Source organism: Pseudophryne corroboree, chromosome 4, assembly GCF_028390025.1.
Source record: "Pseudophryne corroboree isolate aPseCor3 chromosome 4, aPseCor3.hap2, whole genome shotgun sequence".
In the NCBI taxonomy this organism is placed as follows: Eukaryota; Metazoa; Chordata; class Amphibia; order Anura; family Myobatrachidae; genus Pseudophryne; species Pseudophryne corroboree.
In genome coordinates, this window is record NC_086447.1 from 847,570,334 (window position 1) to 847,589,943 (window position 19,610).

Sequence of the window (19,610 nt, forward strand, 5' to 3'; positions counted from 1 at the left end):
AAAGCTGATCGTAGTGTGATTGACAGGAAGTGGGTGTTTCTGGGCGGAAACTGGCCGTTTTATGGGAGTGTGCGGAAAAACGCAGGCGTTCGAGTTGCAAAATGCAGGAGTGGCTGGAGAAACGGGGGAGTGGCTGGAGAAACGGGGGAGTGGTTCGGCAAACGCTGGGTGTGTTTGTGACGTCAAACCAGGAACGAAAAGTACTGAGCTGGTCGCAGTGGCTGAGTAAGTCTGGAGCTACTCAGAAACTGCTAAGAAATTTCTATTCGCACTTCTGCTAAGCTAAGATACACTCCCAGAGGGCGGTGGCCTAGCGTGTGCAATGCTGCTAAAAGCAGCTAGCGAGCTAACAACTCGGAATCACCCCCATAGTTCAGTAGTTACAGTTTATTACATGGCAGCAGTCAGGGTGCATTAATGCCCAAGGTGGGACTTGTGCAGTGGACTCCCTAGTCTGAGCAATGCCGCCCCACCTATCAGCTCTCGTTGCTCTTCTCACATGAGCATGGCCGGCGTTACTTCACCACCGCAGCGCGTGGAAACGCTGAGGAAGAGCTGCCGATAGCAGCGCCACGGCAGCTTCGGCTCAGTCTGGGCTGAACACAGTCTTGCGAGATTTGATGTCATCTCCCGAGACAGTCACTGTAGTTCACTGAGTTCCTCGGCTGCCAAGGAGCATTGCTGGTGCTCCCATGGTCCCCTTATTCCTCGAGAATCCAGGAATCCGGGTGAAGGGAAAATCCTCCTGGAGGGTTGCTACCAAATCCAGGAGAATCCAGGAAAATCAGGGAAAGGTGGCAACCCTACTCCCAGGTCCCTCTATGAATCTATATACCCCCCATTGGGTGTAGTATGGTATGCCGGTGGCCAGGCTCCCGGCGGCCAGCATACCGGTGCCGGAATCCTGACCGTCGGCATACCGACAGCTGGGTGAGCACAAATGAGCCCCTTGTAGGCACGGTGGCGGCTCTCCCTCCAGGGGGGTCGTGGTATGCCGGGTGTCGGGATTCCGGCGCCGGTATACTGTGCACCGGGATCCCAATAGCAGGCAACCTAAATACAACTCCCCCCCCACCACCACCTTCCCCTTCCTATCCAGCCAATGAGCAGCATGTGGCATGACGTGTGCATGAGCAGTAGAAATATTGCTGGGGAACAGGTCACCGCACTATTCTCTCAGAGACCAGCGCATGTACAGTAGACTCTGGCACAGCATCACATGTGCCACCGGCTAGAGAAGAGGCGGCCCACACGGAGACTGCACACGAACCCCCTCCTCTCAATTATGCCCCTGACAGGAGGTTTTATATTTCGGCACCCAATGCCGGCCCTAACCAATATGATGCCCTAGGCAAGATTTTGGCTGGTGCCCCCTAGCACCACGGCTGGTTCCGCCTCTGACCTTGCACCTCTTTCCCAGCACTATCACCCCTCACCCATAGCAGCCCTTATTTTGGTGTTTGTACCCCCTATATTTTAAATAGGAACAGTTTGCACATTTGGCGCACAGCCCAAAAAGGGGTGTGTTTTTGCTGGCAAGGGGCATGGCCACACAATAGTACCCCCAATTCCAATTACGCCACACAGTACTGCAACTTTATTCACATTTGATCGTGCGATAGTGTTCATAATTCATATTACATCCCACAGTAGTATCACTTTACCTTATAAATGTTACTACTCACAGTAGAGCCCTTTATTCACATTACATCACACCCTATTGCTCTTTATTCACATTAGACGACACAGTAGTGCCCTTTCTATACGCAATGCCACATAGTAGAGCACCTTATACACATAATGCCATACATTAGTAATGCATTTATACACATAATTCCACACAGTAATGCCCCTTACACATATGAGACACATTATTAATGTCCTTATAAACATAATGCGCCTTACACATTATGACACCCTTTATTAATGCTCTTTTACACATAATGTCCCTTACACATAAGCCGTACATTATTAATGCCCTTATATACATAATGACACACATAGTGTCCCCTACACATTTGCTGCACATTATTAGTGCCCATATACACATAATGACACACAGTTACACATATGCAGCACATTATTAATGCCCTTATACACATAATGACACACATAGTGCCCCTTACACATATGTTGCACATTATTAATGCATTTTTACATGACACACATAATGCTCCTTACACATATCTGAACACTACTGCACAACCAACCCACTCACATGCACACAGCACTCACACTGCCACTAACACTGTGACCTCTGCCTCTGCTTGGATACAGATGTGTCCTCACAAATCTTGCATCAATGCTAATATTGGGCACCTTTTTTTATGAAAATGCATCTTATTTGCATTGCTATGTGGCTAGGATGCACAAGCAACTTCTGATTAAACTGATATGCGGCATGCCAATATACTGTGTGAGACTGTGGCTGTATCTGCACATGAAATGCTACACCCAGAATATAGGCATGTTGCATATCATTTTAATCAGCAGAAGCTGCTGATGCCCCTAGGCATATCAAATGCCCTAGGCAATTGCCTAGTTTGCCTATGCCTATGGCCGGCTCTGTCGGCACCTTCCAAAACCCCACTATACACTGAATGCTGTTGGTTTACTTCTGGTTTCAGACCCAGCTTTAGCTCATCCTCTCCTGCCTTATTAATAGCTGTACTACTTCATTCTGCCCTAAACATGTTCTGTTCTCCCATATCCAACACCCATTTTCCAGCACTCTCACACTACACTGATTTTATTGTTAATCTATAGACTAAAATACATCATAAACCATTTTCACATCATATCTCTCTTCCTACTTCTCCTGTGTGCTGCTGTGGATTTACCCCCAATCCTTGTCCCTGCTACATAACAACTGCTCCAGAAATGGCAGAACTATTGGGGTAATTCAGACCTGATCACTGGGCTGCTAACTTTGCTGTGCTGTCAGATAGTCGCCGCCTCCAGGGGGAGTATATATTCACCGTACAAGTGTGCGTTCCTGTGTGTACGCTGAGCTGCAAAAATCCACAGACTCTGCGCAGCCCAGGACTTACTCCTACAGTGCGATGAGAACAGGCTGATCGGGGCCGGAGCTGACGTCACACACCCTCCCTGAAAACGCTTGGGCACGCCTGCATTTTTCCGGACGCTCCTAATAAACAGTCAGTTACCACCCACAAACGTCCTCCTCCTGTCAATCACCATGCGAATGCCTGTGCGATCTGATTTTTCGCACCATCCCGTCGCTGACCGGCGATACTATTTGTTGCTGTCCGACGCGCGTGCGCATTGCGGTGCATACGCATGCGCAGTTACTACCTGATTGCCTGCTGTGCGAAAACGCATAGCAGCGATCAGGTCTGAATCATCCCCTATGTGTATATCTCTGGGATGATAAAGTCACGACGGAAAGTAAACATTTTGCTCGATTTTAAACTAATTTCCCCAATTTCCATGAAATTAAACAATCATCATACCAGGGGCGTTTTAAGAGAGGAGGAGGCCCGTGTTCAGCCTCCTCCGTCGGGCCCCCTCCTCTCTGCCCGGAGCGCTGTAGAGTCTGAGCACTAGAGGGCTCAGACTCTACTGCGCATGCGCAGATCTCCAGGAAAATGGCGCGGCGGCCATTTTCCCTGAGATCTCTTTACTGCGCATGCGCAGAACTCTGTGAAAATGGCCACTGAGCCATTTTCACTGTGTTCTAGCGGCGCTGCGGATGCCGGCGCTGGACTTCGGAGGGGTAAGTATTTTACAAATGGGTGCAGTGTGTGCACTCAGGGGCCTGTGTGCACCGCACACACTGCACCCATTATAGAAACGCCAGTGCATCATACAAAAGATATCTCTAATTCTCATCTCCTTTCCCCTCTATCTCTCCTCTTCTGTGCTCATTGCAGTGTCCTCTCTGTCATTCCATATCTGTAGCTGTGCATTATCTCCTCAGTCCTCCTCTCCTCAGCTCTTTTCTAGAAACCTGCCTCTCACAGACTATTACTTGTCTGCCTCTGTCACTGTTGCCCAGGCTCTTGTCACTCAGTCTCTATTCTGGATTATGTAACCAGTGCAGTCATGGCAATGTGTCGGGCTTCTAATGTTTTCCCACAACCTCTCCTAAAACTATTACGGTTTCAGTTGTTTTAATAAAAAAAATAAGACCTATAGATAAAGAGAGTGATAAAGTACCAGCCAATCAGCTCCTGGCTGTGTTGGAAAAATGACAGTTAGGAGCTGACTAGCTGCTACTTTATCACTCTCCAAGCGATGATGCATCTAGCCCTCTATTTATGCATGTATATTTTATAACTGCCATCTGCTTAAAATGGGCTTTGCTTCTTGTATCAGAGGCCTACTAATACTAGTACTGAATTGGGATCACTACTGGTGATATTAGGAGCTCGGTTATTTATTACAGGATCAGTATAAAAAACTGGCGTCCGTTAGTATATAGACAGCAGGGGGGTGGTATGGAAGGTAGATAGTAACTAGGTCGACAGGGTCTCTAGGTCGATATGAGTTTTTATGGGGTTTTTTGGTGCCGTTTTCTTAGTAGAGTGACCGGGAACCCCAACTAGTGCACTGTGTCCCCTCGCTTCGCTTTGCGATTACCGTTCCAGTTGTAGTCCATGTGGATCGTTAAGTATGAAAAGGTTCAAAAAAGAAAAAAATTGTGAAAAACTCATGTCGACCTAGAACATGTCGACCTAGAGACCCTGTTGATCTAGTTACTGTCGACCAAGATAGTGTCGACCTAGTTACTGTCGACCTAGAGACCGGAGACCGGTATTTCACCGCTAGTCGGGATTCCACCGTCGGCATTGTGGCGTCCGGAATCCCAACTAGCGGTATTGTAACCGCTTCCCATTATTTACAACTCATCTACCTCATGCTCTCTCCATGTTGGAAGAGCAGATGAAGTCACGGCTGAATCTGTTACCATTAAAAAATGTTTCTTGTGTTTTTACAAGACAGTAGCTGCTTATGGGGGTCATTCTGACCCGTTCGCACGCACGCGCGTCGTTGCCCGGCGTCAGGGGTCGCAGGGTTACATTGCGGTCAACGAAGAAAGTGGTCACAGAGGCGAGCGCAAGAAGATTGACAGAAAGAAGGCGTTCCTGGGCGTCACCAGACCGTTGCCTTCCGTTTTCGTGGAGTGGTGAGGAAAACGCAGGCATGTCCAGAAGAACAGAGGGTGGATGTCTGACGTCAAAGCCGGCCCCAGCATCGCTGAGATCGTCACACAGGGTAAGTATGTCCAGGGCTAGTCATGTTCTGCATGAAAAATTTTTAGCTTAGCAGGGCTGCACAAGCGATCGCAGCCCTGCTAAGCAAAATACACTCCCCCCTAGGCGTGGACTAGTTGATCGCAGCAGCAGCAGCAAAAAGCTGCTGGCTGCGATCAACTCGGAATGACCACCCATGTACGATGCAACCATTACTTTGATATTGTTTGCGACAGTGGTGACATTTGCGGCTTGCGGTGCTGTGTTCCACAATCAGCCTGTTGTACCAAACATCTGGAGGTGTGAGACACAAATTGAAACATTTTTGCTTTGTCTGCTCCGGCGTCCAGATTGTCTCTGTAGATCCCTTTGGATGTAGTTCAACTTTTTCAGTTCCAGCTATAAAGCTGTCTGTGCAGAACAGCAAACACGCTATGTCAACAAGAGCTCAAGGGTATACTATCTGCTGATGCAATATCCACTGTCTGCATGTGCTGCTGAAGTCATTGTGTGATTGTCTTCTTAGCTGCTAGCATGGGTCTGCAACCTGTGGCTTTCCAGCTGCTGTGGAACTACACATCCCAGCATGGCCTGCCTCAGTTTTAGCTTGCCTTAAAAGCATACTTAAGAGAAAGGGGAACCAGCGCTGCTGTTATCCTAGTATTAATAAAAAGTTATAGCATAATGGTGGTCATTCCGAGTTGTTTGCTCGCTGCCAATTTTCGCAGTGCAGCGATTAAGTGAAAAAAACGGCAAAAATGCGCATGCGCTAAGTACTTTCACACAAAACTTTGTAGATTTACACAAGCTCGAGCGATGTTTTTTCCTCGCTCGAGTGATCGTAGTGTGATTGACAGGAAGTGGGTGTTTCTGGGCGGAAACTGACCGTTTTCCGGGAGTGTGCTAAAAAATGCAGGCGTGCCAGGTAAAAGCGCAGAAGTGCCTGGGGACATGGGGGAGTGGCTGGCCGAACGCAGGGCGTGTTTGTGACGTCAAACCAGGAACTAAACGGACTGAGGTGATCGCAATCTAGGAGTAGGTCTGGAGCTACTCAGAAACTGCAGGGAATTATTTAGTAGCAGTTCTGCTAATCTTTCGTTCGCTATTCTGCTAAGCTAAGATACACTCCCAGAGGGCGGCGGCCTAGCGTTTGCAATGCTGCGAAAAGCAGCTAGCGAACGAACAACTCGGAATGAGGGCCAATATAGCAACATACTTTAAGATAAGTGTTAATTATAACCAGACGGATAGGTTAAAAAATTCACACATTTTATTAAAAACGTATAAATATGAAAAAATTGCTCCAATACACCGTCTTACTATTATTGTCGCCACTAAATATGATATAACATAGGACAATGAGGTTCCACAAAGACTCACAGTCAGTTAATTTATGCAGGATGTTACCCACTCAGGATGTATTCTCTCTGCAACAGGGGGGTCAAAGGGGACACCTGTATCGGGCCCCGAGGATCAGAGAGTCTCCGAGGATATGCTACTTAGTGCCCAGCAGGGATGTGAGCCTGCTTGTCCAAATATGGCATCGAGCCTTTAACACACAGTAACTGCGCAGCATGAGTGTGCGCCCACTCCGGGAGAGAGCAGACAGGTCGGCTCAGTAGGGGGGCGGGGCAGGGTTATGACATGGATAGGGGGCGGGCGGAGGCAGAACAGGGGCGGGCGGATGCGGAACAGGGGAGGAGTTATCACGGCACATAATTTAAGCCATGCCCCCTGCTATGTAATGCCGCGATTAACGGCATTATACGATTTTCGGGAGCCTCCCGCCCATTCCGGCAGAGTAGGCAAGTATGGCCCACTCTTCCGGGTCCAGCTCTGTTGCAGGCAGTTATGGAACACGGCAGCAGCTCCGCTGGTCAGGATTCCCATGCCCTGCACCAGCCTCTTCTGGTGGGGTGTAAGGGCCATATGGTACCTGCTGTGCGGTGTGAGGGTCTTCATATGGGATGTAGTCAGGATCGCAGCGGTCGGAATTCCAGTGGTCAGAATATCGACGCCGGGATCCCGACCACCAGAATGCCGGCTGCACCGCCACAGCTTTTCCCACTCTTGGGTGTCTACAACACCCATGGAGTGGGAACAGAACCTGTGGCGACTGCAGCGAGCCACCGATCCTGCAGCATGGCGAATCAGTGTGCCCGCAATGAGCTTTGTTGCGTTCACCCCCGCCCGCATTCCAGCGGTCGGGATCCAGGTGTCGGTATTCTGACCACCAGGATCCCGAGCGCCGGGATCCTGTACCCAACCACTGGATACTGGGGAGTGCAGTGCAGATGACTCTCTCCCAGGGGTAAGAGTAGATTGGTGACAGGATACAGGGCTTTGGGATGGGATGTGTTTAATTTACTGGTTGTCAGGATCCCTGTGGTCTGGATACTGCCGCCGGAATCCCAACAGCCAGCAATGCTGCTGGCCGAAATCCCGTCGTTGGGATGGGGTGGGGGAGCTGGGAATGCAGTCTTTGGGGAGAGGCAGACTGTGGTGTATGTGGTAGAGGAAGGAGACATGTACATATTTATATATATATGAATTGATAAGTGAATAAATATATATTTTATTAATTCTTAACAGTTTCTTATATTGCACAGCAAATTCCGTTGAGCTTATATATATATTTATATATATATATATATATATATGCTAGAACGGAAGGTGCGGCACTCCAATGATTTGAACTCACACTATTCATAGATTACAACATTTCAATGCCCTTTATTTTTGTGGCATTTTCGTCAGGTAAACAAAAGAACACACAAACATCTTACCTTAAATAGGCATCACCCTGTGTAACACGAGGACGCCGCGGCGGGGCTACGCGCCCGGCACCCGGCGCACTCATGATGACGTCACGGCGCTCCGACGCGAGACGCCGGACCTCAAACGTGAAATCCCCATCACCATAGTTACAGATAACAACAATAAACGTACAGCTCGCACTAGGTCAGGTTAGCATAAGTAATCACAATAGCGGAATACCATACATAAACCGTGCCACAGCTGATAAGAATAATCACAGAAGAATAAATAAGATTTTACTCACCGGTAAATCTATTTCTCGTAGTCCGTAGTGGTTGCTGGGGACTCCGTAAGGACCATGGGGAATAGACGGACGGGCTCCGCAGGAGACTGGGCACTCTAAGAAAGATTTAGTACTACTGGTGTGCACTGGCTCCTCCCTCTATGCCCCTCCTCCAGACCTCAGTTAAGGAAACTGTGCCCGGAAGAGCTGACATTACAAGGAAAGGATTTTGGAACCCAGGGTAAGACTCATACCAGCCACACCAATCACACCGTATAACTTGTGATAAACTTACCCAGTTAACAGTATGAACAAACAACAGAGCATCAACCAATGGATGCCAACATAACATAACCCTTTATTAAGCAATAACTATATACACAGATTGCAGAAAGTCTGCACTTGGGACGGGCGCCCAGCATCCACTACGGACTACGAGAAATAGATTTACCGGTGAGTAAAATCTTATTTTCTCTAACGTCCTAGTGGATGCTGGGGACTCCGTAAGGACCATGGGGATTATACCAAAGCTCCCAAACGGGCGGGAGAGTGCGGATGACTCTGCAGCACCGAATGGGCAAACACAAGGTCCTCCTCAGCCAGGGTATCAAACTTGTAGAATTTTGCAAATGTGTTTGAACCTGACCAAGTAGCAGCTCGGCAAAGCTGTAATGCCGAGACCCCTCGGGCAGCCGCCCAAGAAGAGCCCACCTTCCTTGTGGAATGGGCTTTCACTGATTGTGGATGCGGCAATCCAGCCGCAGAATGAGCCTGCTGAATCGTGTTACAGATCCAGCGAGCAATAGTTTGCTTTGAAGCAGGCGCACCCAGCTTGTTGGATGCATACAGGATAAACAGCGAGTCAGTCTTCCTGACTCCAGCCGTTCTGGTTACCTAAATCTTCAAAGCCCGGACTACGTCAAACAGCTTGGAATCCTCCAAGTCACAAGTAGCCGCAGGCACCACAATAGGTTGGTTCAAATGAAAAGATGACACCACCTTTTGCAGAAATTGCGGACAACTCCGCAATTCTGCCCTTTCCATATGGAAAACCAGATAGGGGCTTTTACATGACAAAGCCGCCAATTCTGACACACGCCTAGCCGAAGCTAAGGCCAACAGCATGACCACTTTCCATGTGAAATACTTTAGCTCCACAGTCTTAAGTGGCTCAAACCAGTGGGATTTCAGGAAACCCAACACCACGTTAAGATCCCAAGGTGCCACCGGTGGCACAAAAGGGGGCTGAATATGCAGCACTCCCTTAACAAACGTCTGAACCTCAGGCAGTGAAGCCAGTTCTTTTTGAAAGAAAATGGATAGGGCCGAAATCTGGACCTTTATGGACCCTAATTTTAGGCCCATAGTCACTCCTGACTGTAGGAAGTGCAGGAATCGACCCAGCTGGAATTCCTCTGTAGGGGCCTTCCTGGCCTCACACCAAGCAACATATTTTCGCCATATACGGTGATAATGCTTTGCTGTCACGTCCTTCCTAGCTTTTATCAGCGTAGGAATAACTTCATCCGGAATGCCTTTTTCCGCTAGGATCCGGCGTTCAACCGCCATGCCGTCAAACGCAGCCGCGGTAAGTCTTGAAACAGACAGGGCCCTTGTTGCAACAGGTCCTGTCTGAGAGGCAGAGGCCATGGGTCCTCTGTGAGCATTTCTTGCAGTTCCGGGTACCAAGTCCTTCTTGGCCAATCCGGAACAATGAGTATTGGGGGTCATTCCGAGTTGTACGCTCGGTAAAAATCTTCGCATCGCAGCGATTTTCCGCTTAATGCGCATGCGCAATGTCCGCACTGCGACTGCGCCAAGTAAATTTGCTATGCAGTTAGGATTTTTACTCACGGCTTTTTCTTCGTTCTGGCGATCGTAATGTGATTGACAGGAAATGGGTGTTACTGGGCGGAAACAGGCCGTTTTATGGGCGTGTGGGGAAAAACGCTACCGTTTCCGGAAAAAACGCAGGAGTGGCTGGAGAAACGGGGGAGTGTCTGGGCGAACGCTGGGTGTGTTTGTGACGTCAAACCAGGAACGACAAGCAGTGAAATGATCGCAGATGCCGAGTAAGTCTGAAGCTACTCAGAAACTGCTACGAGGTGTGTAATCGCAATATTGCGAATACATCGTTCGCAATTTTAAGATGCTAAGATTCACTCCCAGTAGGCGGCGGCTTAGCATGAGCAAATCTGCTAAAATCCGCTTGCGAGCGAACAACTCGGAATGATCCCCATTGTTCTCACTCCTCTTTTTCTTACAATTCTCAGCACCTTTGGTATGAGAGGAAGAGGAGGAAACACATAGACCGACTGGAACACCCACGGTGTTACTAGTGCATCCACAGCTATCGCCTGAGGGTCCCTTGACCTGGTGCAATACCTTTTTAGCTTTTTGTTGAGGCGGGACGCCATCATGTCCACCTGTGGCAGTTCCCATCGATCTGCAATCTGCGTGAAGACTTCCTGATGAAGTCCCCACTCTCCCGGGTGGAGGTCGTGCCTGCTGAGGAAGTCTGCTTCCCAGTTGTCCACTCCCGGAATGAACACTGCTGAAAGTGCGCTTACGTGATTCTCCGCCCAGCGTAGAATTCTGGTGGCTTCTACCATCGCCACCCTTGCTCCTTGTGCCGCCTTGGCGGTTTACATGAGCCACTGCGGTCTGACTGGATTAGAACCGGTTGGTCGCGAAGCAGGGTCTCCGCTTGACTTAGGGCGTTGTATATGGCCCTTAGTTCCAGGATATTGATGTGAAGGCAAGTCTCCTGCCTTGACCACAGCCCTTGGAAATTTCTTTCCTGTGTGACTGCCCCCCACCCTTGGAGGCTTGCATCCGTGGTCACCAGGACCCAGTCCTGAATGCCGAATCTGCGACCTTCGAGAAGGTGAGCACTCTGCAGTCACCACAGGAGAGACACCCTGGCTCTGGGGGATAGGGTGATTAACCGATGCATCCGAAGATGTGATCCGGACCACTTGTCCAGTAAGTCCCATTGGAAGGTCCTCCTATGGAACATGCCAAAGGGAATGGCCTCGAATGATGCCACCCTCCTTCCCAGGACTCGAGTGCAGTGATGCACTGACACCTGTTTTGGTTTTAATAGATTCCTGACCAGTGTCACGAGCTTCTGGGCTCTCTCTATCGGGAGATAAACCCTTTTCTGGTCTGTGTCTAGGATCATGCCTAGGAGAGGCAGATGAGCTGTAAGAACTGTGAGAGGTGCGGGGGCCTGCGGGTGCGTGTGGTGCCTGCTGCCGTGCAGGTGTAGACTCTGTACTCACCAGGCGCCGCTCTCTCTCACCTTCAGGTACCGGAACATTCAACGGACCTGGCAACTCTTCCGTCGGATCCGGACACGGCGATTCCCTCTCGGAGCTGACCGACGACCTAGCTGAGGAAAGAAGGGTTTACATTAAAGGGGGTATCGACCCTTCTTCCGCTGGAACAGGGGATACCCCAGGGGTGGCCGCGACCTTCACCGGCTGGGTGAATGGTCATCACCGGCACAAAGCCTCAGCTACCCAGATTTCACACACTCGCGCTTTCGCACGTAGTGTGATGAAAAGGGATTCTCACGTCCGTGAGCAATCCCGACTCCGGCGCTCGGGGACAAACAAGGGACAGACGTACACGGATGCTACTCACCGTCACAAGTCTTGCACTCCGATCTTCTCCACTTACAGGTCCCTGTAAGGAGGCAAAGAGAAACAGCCGTGCAGGGCCAAGAACTACCCTAGTGTGCGTCCGCTACACTAGCTACATAAATAGAGCCCTCAAACTAGCTCGTGTGGGTGGTGCGACACAACTATGCACAACTTACACAACACATACACTTTGCCCTGCACGGTAACAACATATATCACACTATCGGAGTTACAACATAAAACGGTGCTGTCCCTTTATCTACCCGACTCAGAACACCCCGTAGTGGGGGCTGCACAGCCCACCCACCTACCGTGCTCTCTCCTTAGGGGCTCAGGCCGAGCTGACCGGCCTACTTAACACCTCAGGGTGGCCGGGGCCTAGCGCCCAGGGCCACCTGTACTCACCTCGGGGGAACACTAATTCACTGGGCCTAGCACCCCCTAACTGCACACAGGCCGGAGGCCTGACTTCGCCCACGGGCCTAGCGCCCGCCTAACTTGCCACCCGTTGGGTGACCTGGGCCTTGTGCCCAGGGTCACCTTATCGTATCCCTGATTTGGCCACCAATACCCTAGGGCCTAACGCCCTCTATTACCCACAGGCCTAGTGCCTAGATTGTCCCCCCCGGGCCTAGTGCCCGCCTAACTGGTGCCGCAGGGGTGGGGTGGCTTGGGCCTAGTGCCCAAACCACCTCATCAAATATTGGGGCCCCCAAACTCCTAACTGCGCCACAGGCCTAGTGCCTGACTTGTGCCCTCGGGCCTAATGCCCGTCCCTGGTGGCCGAGGGAGGAAGAGGATAGCCTCACTGAGGCCTTACCTAACCCGGGGTCTCCAACGTCCTCTTCTGCCGCTGACCCGTCCTGGCCAGCGGCGCCGCCTCCACTCTTCTGCGTCCAGCCGCCGCTGGACATCTCCTTCCTGCAGGCCGACGTCTTCTGGCCTCTTCCGCGGCCTCAGGACCTCCTCTCCCCGCGGTCGTCGTCTTCTCTTCCTTGCGCCGCCGGGATCTTCTTTCCTCTTCGCGCTCTTCCGCGCGCGCCCGGCATTCCTCCTCCGCCGCTCCCGCACGTGTCTTCTGTCTTCGCCGCTCTTCGGCGCGGCCTCCTCTTCTCCGTCCCGCCCGGCGTCTGACGTCAGACGCCGGGGGCGGGGCCTATGACGCGGCGAGCGCCGATTGGCTCGCCGCGTCCCTCTCTGATTGGCTGCCGCTCCGGGAGCCGCGATTGGCTCCCGGAGGGCGCCAAGATTCGAATCCTCCTGCAGCCTCCTGTCCGGTGCAGGGAAAAGGGTAATCCCTGCACCGGACACCCGCCGCCACGCACCAAGCGCTGGGGACAGACAAGCTGCCCCAGCGCTGTCCCCAGCTAGGGACCACAACATGGATGTGCCCACAGGGCACATCCTTACATTTCCCCCCCCTTTTTCCTTTGTAGTCCCTACAAAGTTCCTCACGACTTCCATTGTCCGCGGGTCAGGGAATTCCAAGGTCCTTCCGGCGAAGGTGCATTCGGGGGCCCAGCCTGGACCAGCTGTGACCCCACATCCCTCCTCCTCCAGCTCCGGGTTCCTCTCACGTCCTGACCTCCATCGGCGGATCCTCTGGGGGAGTGGCATCTCCTCACGGTCGCTTGACGTTGGCCACCAAGGGGAATCTTCCTCCACGGGGACAACAGTCACCCACTCTTGGCCTCCGATATCGTCTGTGGCTTCGTCCCTGTCTTCCGGGTGTGGTATCGACCACCACCCAACAGCGGAATCCTCCGGGGCATCCGTTTCCTCCCGGGCAACAGCCACCACATGTCGAATTTCCTCGTGGGGCATCTCCAAAGGTCCTGTCTCTTCCTCTGGAACGGGTCCTCCCACGGCATCACAGTCCTGTCCCCGTACGTCGGTCCATCTCGGCACTCCCGGCAGGTACTCTTGCTCCAGGACTATCTCCTCCTCTTCACGGAGGGCATTCAACTGGGAGCATGACTCCACCCGATCCTGCCAGTCACTCTCGTCGGCGCTTCCGATGCCAGAGTCGTCCTCCATCTGTTCTGGGAGGGATTCGTCGGCGGACAGCTCACCGTAGTCCGAGTCCTCCTCCGATATCTGGACTGGGGTATTACTTTCCTCCTCAGCGTACTTCTTCGCTTCCGCTGGCATCGTTACTTCCTCAGCGTACTCCTTTGCTTCCGCTGGCATCTCTTGGTACCCAGGACACTCCTGTTCCGCACGTCCTGGTCGTGGACGGTTCCATCGCGGGGAGATTCCGGACGTCTCAGTCACTGGGTCTTCACGCATTTCTTCGCAGCGTGGCCTCTTCACCTCCCAGTCGCCCACCTCCGCCTCATGCGGGAAAGGATTCTGCCTTACTGGGGTCACTTTCTTGGGACAGAGTAGGTCCGCGGCATCTTCCCAAGGGCACTCACTGGCCGCATGTCCTGGTCGCCGACACTTCCAACAAGGGAGGGCCACTGCCACCTTCTCCAAGACGGGTTCCTGGTCCACCTCCTTCACTGGGGAATCTTCACCCGTTGGTTCCGGCTCAGAGGAAATGGGCACCTGCGAATTAACTTCAAGCAAGGCCTTCCGCTCCATTTCCCTGGTTTCCTCCTCCCATCTCTGGGCGCGACCATCCGCAATCATCCGGTCTTCATTCCACGGACAATCGGGAAGTGCATGCCCTCTCGCCTCGCAGAGCGCACACACAGGCTCTGCAGCCACCCGGTCCCAAAGCTGCTGACGAGATTCCGTCAGCTGCTTCACCGTGGCCTCGTAGTCCGTCCTGTCTTCAGTCCATGGACATTCCAGGAGCCGATGTCGGGGATCTCCACAGCTTTCACACCGGGAATCAACCTCGTCTTCGCTCAACTCTTCGTCCCAGGGACAACTGTTGTGCTCATGCCCGTAGTTTCCGCAGAGCAAACACCAGGACTCCTTCTTCGCTTGGCCCTTCTGACGTCTTCGGTCCGCTTCCTGGACCACCTTCTTTGGGGACGTCTCTCGCCAAGTGCACTCGCTGGCAAAGTGCCCTGTTTGCCGACATCTCTTGCAGGGCGTCACAGCGGCTTTCTTGCGCCCCTTCTCTCGGCGCTCTTCTTTTCCACGCTGGACCGACCGCTGCACCATCTTCAGGATGTCTGCCCCAGACACAGTCACCCAGTCGCTTTGGTCCGCACACGTCCGGGGGTGAGTCTTCTCCGGAGCCGTCCGCAGGGAGGTCTTCTTGGTGGCGTTCCACATCGTGTCCGTGATCCGGTCTCTTTTATCCTGCCGACTACGCCAAGTGTGAGAGGTGCGGGGGCCTGCGGGTGCGTGTGGTGCCTGCTGCCGTGCAGGTGTAGACTCTGTACTCACCAGGCGCCGCTCTCTCTCACCTTCAGGTACCGGAACATTCAACGGACCTGGCAACTCTTCCGTCGGATCCGGACACGGCGATTCCCTCTCGGAGCTGACCGACGACCTAGCTGAGGAAAGAAGGGTTTACATTAAAGGGGGTATCGACCCTTCTTCCGCTGGAACAGGGGATACCCCAGGGGTGGCCGCGACCTTCACCGGCTGGGTGAATGGTCATCACCGGCACAAAGCCTCAGCTACCCAGATTTCACACACTCGCGCTTTCGCACGTAGTGTGATGAAAAGGGATTCTCACGTCCGTGAGCAATCCCGACTCCGGCGCTCGGGGACAAACAAGGGACAGACGTACACGGATGCTACTCACCGTCACAAGTCTTGCACTCCGATCTTCTCCACTTACAGGTCCCTGTAAGGAGGCAAAGAGAAACAGCCGTGCAGGGCCAAGAACTACCCTAGTGTGCGTCCGCTACACTAGCTACATAAATAGAGCCCTCAAACTAGCTCGTGTGGGTGGTGCGACACAACTATGCACAACTTACACAACACATACACTTTGCCCTGCACGGTAACAACATATATCACACTATCGGAGTTACAACATAAAACGGTGCTGTCCCTTTATCTACCCGACTCAGAACACCCCGTAGTGGGGGCTGCACAGCCCACCCACCTACCGTGCTCTCTCCTTAGGGGCTCAGGCCGAGCTGACCGGCCTACTTAACACCTCAGGGTGGCCGGGGCCTAGCGCCCAGGGCCACCTGTACTCACCTCGGGGGAACACTAATTCACTGGGCCTAGCACCCCCTAACTGCACACAGGCCGGAGGCCTGACTTCGCCCACGGGCCTAGCGCCCGCCTAACTTGCCACCCGTTGGGTGACCTGGGCCTTGTGCCCAGGGTCACCTTATCGTATCCCTGATTTGGCCACCAATACCCTAGGGCCTAACGCCCTCTATTACCCACAGGCCTAGTGCCTAGATTGTCCCCCCCGGGCCTAGTGCCCGCCTAACTGGTGCCGCAGGGGTGGGGTGGCTTGGGCCTAGTGCCCAAACCACCTCATCAAATATTGGGGCCCCCAAACTCCTAACTGCGCCACAGGCCTAGTGCCTGACTTGTGCCCTCGGGCCTAATGCCCGTCCCTGGTGGTCGAGGGAGGAAGAGGATAGCCTCACTGAGGCCTTACCTAACCCGGGGTCTCCAACGTCCTCTTCTGCCGCTGACCCGTCCTGGCCAGCGGCGCCGCCTCCACTCTTCTGCGTCCAGCCGCCGCTGGACATCTCCTTCCTGCAGGCCGACGTCTTCTGGCCTCTTCTGCGGCCTCAGGACCTCCTCTCCCCGCGGTCGTCGTCTTCTCTTCCTTGCGCCGCCGGGATCTTCTTTCCTCTTCGCGCTCTTCCGCGCGCGCCCGGCATTCCTCCTCCGCCGCTCCCGCACGTGTCTTCTGTCTTCGCCGCTCTTCGGCGCGGCCTCCTCTTCTCCGTCCCGCCCGGCGTCTGACGTCAGACGCCGGGGGCGGGGCCTATGACGCGGCGAGCGCCGATTGGCTCGCCGCGTCCCTCTCTGATTGGCTGCCGCTCCGGGAGCCGCGATTGGCTCCCGGAGGGCGCCAAGATTCGAATCCTCCTGCAGCCTCCTGTCCGGTGCAGGGAAAAGGGTAATCCCTGCACCGGACACCCGCCGCCACGCACCAAGCGCTGGGGACAGACAAGCTGCCCCAGCGCTGTCCCCAGCTAGGGACCACAACATGGATGTGCCCACAGGGCACATCCTTACAGAACCAACTGCGACTTTGGAATATATAGAATCCAGCCGTGTTGCCGTTTCACTTCCAGAGAAAGTGATACGCTGTTCAGCAACTGCTCTCTTGATCTCGCTTTTATGAGGAGATCGTCCAAGTAATAATGTGATAATAGTGACACCTTGCTTCTGCAGGAGCACCATCATTTCCGCCATTACCTTGGTGAATATTCTCAAGGCCGTGGAGAGACCAAACGGCAACGTCTGAAATTGGTAATGACCAGCCCGTACCGCAATTCTGAGGTACGCCTGATGAGGCGGATAAATGGGGACATGAAGGTATGCATCCGTTATGTCCCGAGTCACCATAAAATCTCCCCCTTTCAGGCTTGCAATAACCGCTCTTAGCGATTCCATCTTGAACTTGAACCCTTTCAGGTATATGTTCAGGGATTTTAAATTCAATATGGGTCCGACCGAACCGTCTGGTTTCGGGACTACAACATGGTCGAATAATAACCCCCTCCTTGTTGAAGGAGGGGAACCTTGACCACCACCTGTTGAAGATACAATTTATGAATTGCAGTTAACACTGTTTCCCTCTCGTGGAGGGAACCCGGCAGGGCCGGCGGTGAGGGGGCATCTTCTCAAAGTCCAGCTTGTATCCCTGAGACACAATATCTATTGCCCAGGGATCTAACAGGGAGTGAACCCACTTGTGGCTGAACTGACGAAGGCGTGCCCCCACCGGGCCTAGCTCCGCCTGTGGAGCCCCAGCGACATGCTGTGGATTTTTGTAGAGGCCGGGGAGGACTTCTGTTCCTGGGAACAAGCTGTGTTGTGCAGCTTCTTTCCTCTGCCCCCGCCTCTGGCAAGAAAGGACGCACCTCGGACTTTCTTGTTTCTTTATTCGAAAGGCTGCATTTGATAATGTCGTGCTTTCCTAGGCTGTGCAGGAATATAAGGCAAAATATCAGAATTACCAGCTATAGCTGTGTAGACCAGGTCTGAGAACCCTTCTCCACACAATCCTCAGCCTTCCACATGCCTCTTAAGTCGGCATCATCTGTCCATTGCATATTCTACAGGACACGTCAAGCAGAAATCGACATAGCTTGACTCTAGGACCCAGTATACTCATGTCTCTTTGGGCATGTTTTATATATATATATCTATATATCTATCACTTAAGACAGCATCTTTAATATATATATATCTATATATACATATATATATCAGGGCCATAACTACGTGTGTGCCAAGTGGGCTTGGCACACAGCGCAGTTGCCCTGAGGGCGCACGGCCAGCGGCATGTAATGAGTCAAATTGACTCATTACATGCCACCTCTGAAGTCTGCACCGTGCGCCACCGCCGCGCTGTGGAGCAGAGCTACAGCGCCGGACAGGTGAGAAGGAGGAGGAGGGAGCGGGACTGGAGCCGCAGCAGCGCTATTTCATTGGTAGTAAGCGCCGCTGCAGCATCCCCCTCTCCTTCCGTATTGGCCGCCCGGCGCTGCTGTGGATGCAGGGATGGAGGAACCGCATCCCAGCATCCACAGCAGCACCGGGCAGCCAATACGGAAGGAGAGGGGGCTGCTGCAGCGGCGCTTACTACCAATGAAATAGCGCTGCTGCGGCTCCAGTCCCCCCCCCCTCCTCCTCCTTCTCACCTGCCTGCACCGAGGGAGCTGCACGAGGAGCCTGTCAGCAGGGAGATGGTAAGTATGTCTCTCTCTCTCTCTCTCTCTCTCTCTCTCTCTCTCTCAGGGGGACACCGTCTGCCGCAATGTGTAAAAAGGGGGCCTGGCTGCCGCAATGTGTAAAAAGGGGGCCTGGCTGCCGCAATGTGTAAAAAGGGGGACTGGCTGCCGCAATGTGTAAAAATGGGGACTGGCTGCCGCAATGTGTAAAAAGGGGGACTGGCTGCCGTAATGTGTAAAAAGGGGGACTGGCTGCCGTAATGTGTAAAAAGGGGGACTGGCTGCCGTAATGTGTAAAAAGGGGGCCTGGCTGCCGCAATGTGTAAAAAGGGGGACTGGCTGCCGCAATGTGTAAAAAGGGGGCCTGGCTGCCGCAATGTGTAAAAAGGGGGACTGGCTGCCGCAATGTGTAAAAAGGGGGCCTGGCTGACGCAATGTGTAAAAAGGGGGACTGGCTGCCGCAATGTGTAAAAAGGGGGCCTGGCTGCCGCAATGTGTAAAAAGGGGACTGGCTGCCGCAATGTGTAAAAATGGGGCCTGGCTGCCGTAATGTGTAAAAATGGGGACTGGCTGCCATAATGTGTAAAAAGGGGGACTGGCTGCCGCAATGTGTAAAAATGGGGACTGGCTGCCGCAATGTGTAAAAATGGGGACTGGCTGCCGCAATGTGTAAAAATGGGGACTGGCTGCCGCAATGTGTAAAAAGGGGGACTGGCTGCCGTAATGTGTAAAAAGGGGGACTGGCTGCCGTAATGTGTAAAAAGGGGGACTGGCTGCCGCAATGTGTATAAAGGGGGACGCTGTCTGCCGTAATGTTAAAAAAGGAGACGCTGTCTGCCGCAATGTGTAAAAAGGGGGACTGGCTGCCGCAATGTTTTAAAAGGCACGCTGTCTGCTGTAATGTATAAAAGGGGCTCTACCTGGT